Source organism: Amblyomma maculatum, unplaced genomic scaffold, assembly GCF_055883805.1.
Source record: "Amblyomma maculatum isolate TAMU_Amacu unplaced genomic scaffold, ASM5588380v1 scaffold_26, whole genome shotgun sequence".
Lineage (NCBI taxonomy): Eukaryota > Metazoa > Arthropoda > Arachnida > Ixodida > Ixodidae > Amblyomma > Amblyomma maculatum.
In genome coordinates this window covers 1,606,479-1,612,478 of record NW_028146751.1, presented here as the reverse complement: position 1 = coordinate 1,612,478, position 6,000 = coordinate 1,606,479, and positions in this window count along the sequence as shown.

Sequence of the window (6,000 nt, the reverse complement as noted above, 5' to 3'; positions counted from 1 at the left end):
AGCTACATGCTACCAGCTACCTGCTACCAGCTACCTGCTACCAGCTACCAGCTACCAACTACCAACTACTAAGTAACAGCTACCAGCTACCAGCTACTTGCTACCAGCTACCTGCTACCAGCTACAAGCTACCAGCTACTTGCTACCAGCTGCCAGCTACCAGCTACCTGCTACCAGCTACCTGCTACCAGCTACCAGCTACCAACTACCAGCTACCAGCTACAAACTACCAGCTGCCAGCTACCAACTACCAGCTACCAGCTACCAACAACCAGCTACCAGCTACCAGCAACCAGCTACAAACTACCAACTACCAGCTACCAACTACCAGCTACCAGCTACCAACTACCGGCTACCACCTACCAACTACCAACTACCAGCTACCAGCTACTTGCTACCAGCTACCAGCTACCAGCTATCAGCTATCAGCTACCAGCTACCTGATACAAACTACCAACTACCAGCTACCAGCTACCAACTACCAGCTACAAACTACCAACTACCAGCTGCCAACTACCAGCTACCAGCTACCAACTACTGGCTACCAGGTACCAACTACCAGCTACCAGCTACCTGCTACCAGCTACCAACTACCAACTACCAGCTACCAACTACCAGCTACCAGCTACCAACTACCAGCTACCAGCTACCTGCTACCAGCTACCTGCTACTAGCTACCAGCTACCAACTACCAGCTACCAACTACCAGCTGCCAGCTACCAGCTACCAGCTGCCAACAACCAGCTACCAGCTACCAGCAACCAGCTACAAACTACCAACTACCAGCTACCAACTACCAGCTACCAACTACTAGCTACCAGCTACCAACTACCGGCTACCACCTACCAACTACCAACTACCAGCTACCAGCTACCAGCTACTTGCTACCAGCTACCAGCTACCAGCTAACAGCTATCAGCTACCAGCTACCTGCTACAAACTACCAACTACCAGCTACCAACTACCAGCTACAAACTACCAACTACCAGCTACCAACTACCAGCTACCAGCTACCAACAACCAGCTACCAGCTACCAGCAACCAGCTACAAACTACCAACTACCAGCTACCAGCAACCAGCTACAAACTACCAACTACCAGCTACCAACTACCAGCAACCAACTACTAGCTACCAGCTACCAACCACCAGCTACCAGCTACCTGCTACATGCTACGAGCTACCAGCAACCTGCTACCAGCTACCTGCTACCTGCTACCAGCTACCAACTACCAACTACCAGCTACCAACTAACAGCTACCAGCTACTTGCTACCAGCTACCTGCTACCAGCTACAAGCTACCAGCTACTTGCTACCAGCTGCCAGCTACCAGCTACCAATTACCAGCTACCTGCTACCTGCTACCAGCTACCAACTACCAGCCACCAGCTGCCAACTACAAGCTACCAGCTACCAGCTAACTGCTACCAGCTATCTGCTACCAGCTACCAGCTACAAGCTACCAGCTACCAGCTACTTGCTACCAGCTACCAGCTACTTGCTACCAGCTGCCAGCTACCTGCTACCAGCTACCAGCTAGGAGCTACCTGTTACCAGCTACCAGCTACTTGCTACCATCTACCAGCTACTTGATACCAGCTACCAGCTACCTGCTACCAGCTACCAGCTAGCAGCTACCTGCTACCAGCTACTTGCTACCAGCTACCAGCTACTTGCTACCAGCTGCCAGCTGCCAGCTACCAGCTACCTGCTACCAGCTACCAGCTACCTGCTACCAGCTACCTGCTACCAGCTACCTGCTACCTGCTACTAGCTACCAGCTACCAACTACCAGCTACCAGCTAGCAACTGCCAGCTACCAGCTACCAACTACCAGCTAACTGCTACCAACTACCAGCTACCAACTACCAGCTACCAGCTACCAGCTACCAACTACCAACTACCAGCTACCAGCTACCAGCTACCAACTACCAGCTACCAGCTACTTGCTACCAGCTGCCAGCTACCTGCTACCAGCTACCAGCTAGGAGCTACCTGTTACCAGCTACCAGCTACTTGCTACCATCTACCAGCTACTTGATACCAGCTACCAGCTACCTGCTACCAGCTACCAGCTAGCAGCTACCTGCTACCAGCTACTTGCTACCAGCTACCAGCTACTTGCTACCAGCTGCCAGCTGCCAGCTACCAGCTACCTGCTACCAGCTACCAGCTACCTGCTACCAGCTACCTGCTACCAGCTACCTGCTACCTGCTACTAGCTACCAGCTACCAACTACCAGCTACCAACTACCAGCTACCAGCTACAAACTACCAGCTGCCAGCTACCAACTACCAACAACCAGCTACCAGCTACAAACTACCAACTACCAGCTACCAACTACCAGCTACCAGCTACCAACTACCGGCTACCACCTACCAACTACCAGCTACCAGCTACCAGCTACCAGCTATCAGCTACCAGCTACCTGCTACAAACTACCAACTACCAGCTACCAGCTACCAACTACCAGCTACAAACTACCAACTACCAGCTACCAGCTACCAACTACTGGCTACCAGGTACCAACTACCAGCTACCAGCTACCTGCTACCAGCTACCAACTACCAACTACCAGCTACCAGCTACCAATTACCAGCTACATGCTACCTGCTATCAGCTACCAACTACCAGCTACCAGCTGCCAACTACAAGCTACCAGCTACCAGCTATCTGCTAGCAGCTACCTGCTACCAGCTACCAGCTACTTGCTACCAGCTACCAGCTACTTGCTACCAGCTGCCAGCTACCAGCTACCAGCTAGGAGCTACCTGTTACCAGCTACCAGCTACTTGCTACCATCTACCAGCTACTTGATACCAGCTTCCAGCTACCTGCTACCTGCTACCAGCTACCAGCTACCTGCTACCTGCTACCAGCTACCAGCTACCAGCAACCAACTACCAGCTACCAGCTACCAACTACCAGCTACCAGCTACCAACTACCAGCTACCAGCTACCAGATACTTGCTACCAGCTACCAGCTACCTGCTAGTTGCTACCAGCTACTTGCTACCAGCTACCAGCTACCTGCTACCAGCTACCAGCTACCTGCTACCTGCTACCAGCTACCAGCTACATGCTACCAGCTACCTGCTACCAGCTACCTGCTACCAGCTACCTGCTACCAGCTACCAGCTACCAACTACCAGCTACCAACTAACAGCTACCAGCTACCTGCTACCAGCTACTTGCTACCAGCTACCTGCTACCAGCTACAAGCTACCAGCTACTTTCTACCAGCTGCCAGCTACCAGCTACCTGCTACCAGCTACCAGCTACCAGCTACCAACTACCAGCTACCAGCTACAAACTACCAGCTGCCAGCTACCAGCTACCTGCTACCAGCTAGCAGCTACCTGGTACCAGCTACTTGCTACCAGCTACCAGCTACTTGCTACCAGCTGCCAGCTGCCAGCTACCAGCTACCTGCTACCTGCTACTAGCTACCAGTTATCAACTACCAGCTACCTGCTACCTGCTACCAGCTACCAACTACCAGCTATCAGCTGCCAACTACAAGCTACCAGCTACCAGCTACCTGCTACCAGCTATCTGCTACCAGCTACTTGCTACCAGCTACAAGCTACCAGCTACCAGCTACTTGCTACCAGCTACCAGCTTCTTGCTACCAGCTACCTGCTACCAGCTACCAGCGACTTGCTACCATCTACCATCTACTTGATACCAGCTACCAGCTAACTGCTACCAGCTACCAGCTAGCAGCTACCTGCTACCAGCTACCAGCTACTTGCTACCAGCTGCCAGCTACCAGCTACCTGCTACCAGCTACCAGCTACCTGCTACCAGCTACCTGCTACCAACTACCAGCTACCAACTACCAGCTACCAGCTAGCAACTGCCAGCTACCAGCTAGCAACTGCCAGCTACCAAGTACCAGCTACCAAATACCAGCTACCAGCTACCAACTACCAGCTAACTGCTACCAACTACCAGCTACCAGCTACCAACTAACAGCTACCAGCTACCAGCTACCAACTACCAGCTACCAGCTACCAGCAACCAGCTACCAGCTATCAACTTCCAGCTACCTGCTACCAGCTACCAATTACCAGCTAACAGCAACCAGCTACCAGCTACCAACTACCAGCTACCAGCTACCTGCTACCAGCTACCAGCTACATGCAGTGAGCTACCAGCTACCTGCTACCAGTTACCTGCTACCAGCTACCAGCTACCAACTACCAACTACCAGCTACCAACTAACAGCTACCAGCTACTTGCTACCAGCTACAAGCTACCAGCTACTTGCTACCAGCTGCCAGCTACCAGCTACCAATTACCAGCTACCTGCTACCTGCTACCAGCTACCAACTACCAGCTACCAGCTGCCAACTACAAGCTACCAGCTACCAGCTACCTGCTACCAGCTATCTGCTACCAGCTACAAGCTACCAGCTACCAGCTACTTGCTACCAGCTACCAGCTACCAGCTAACAGCTATCAGCTACCAGCTACCTGCTACAAACTACCAACTACCAGCTACCAACTACCAGCTACAAACTACCAACTACCAGCTACCAACTACCAGCTACCAGCTACCAACAACCAGCTACCAGCTACCAGCAACCAGCTACAAACTACCAACTACCAGCTACCAGCAACCAGCTACAAACTACCAACTACCAGCTACCAACTACCAGCAACCAACTACTAGCTACCAGCTACCAACTACCAGCTACCAGCTACCTGCTACATGCTACGAGCTACCAGCTACCTGCTACCAGCTACCTGCTACCTGCTACCAGCTACCAACTACCAACTACCAGCTACCAACTAACAGCTACCAGCTACTTGCTACCAGCTACCTGCTACCAGCTACAAGCTACCAGCTACTTGCTACCAGCTGCCAGCTACCAGCTACCAATTACCAGCTACCTGCTACCTGCTACCAGCTACCAACTACCAGCCACCAGCTGCCAACTACAAGCTACCAGCTACCAGCTAACTGCTACCAGCTATCTGCTACCAGCTACCAGCTACAAGCTACCAGCTACCAGCTACTTGCTACCAGCTACCAGCTACTTGCTACCAGCTGCCAGCTACCTGCTACCAGCTACCAGCTAGGAGCTACCTGTTACCAGCTACCAGCTACTTGCTACCATCTACCAGCTACTTGATACCAGCTACCAGCTACCTGCTACCAGCTACCAGCTAGCAGCTACCTGCTACCAGCTACTTGCTACCAGCTACCAGCTACTTGCTACCAGCTGCCAGCTGCCAGCTACCAGCTACCTGCTACCAGCTACCAGCTACCTGCTACCAGCTACCTGCTACCAGCTACCTGCTACCTGCTACTAGCTACCAGCTACCAACTACCAGCTACCAGCTAGCAACTGCCAGCTACCAGCTACCAACTACCAGCTAACTGCTACCAACTACCAGCTACCAACTACCAGCTACCAGCTACCAGCTACCAACTACCAACTACCAGCTACCAGCTACCAGCTACCAACTACCAGCTACCAGCTACTTGCTACCAGCTGCCAGCTACCTGCTACCAGCTACCAGCTAGGAGCTACCTGTTACCAGCTACCAGCTACTTGCTACCATCTACCAGCTACTTGATACCAGCTACCAGCTACCTGCTACCAGCTACCAGCTAGCAGCTACCTGCTACCAGCTACTTGCTACCAGCTACCAGCTACTTGCTACCAGCTGCCAGCTGCCAGCTACCAGCTACCTGCTACCAGCTACCAGCTACCTGCTACCAGCTACCTGCTACCAGCTACCTGCTACCTGCTACTAGCTACCAGCTACCAACTACCAGCTACCAACTACCAGCTACCAGCTACAAACTACCAGCTGCCAGCTACCAACTACCAACAACCAGCTACCAGCTACAAACTACCAACTACCAGCTACCAACTACCAGCTACCAGCTACCAACTACCGGCTACCACCTACCAACTACCAGCTACCAGCTACCAGCTACCAGCTACTTGCTACCAGCTACCAGCTATCAGCTACCAGCTACCT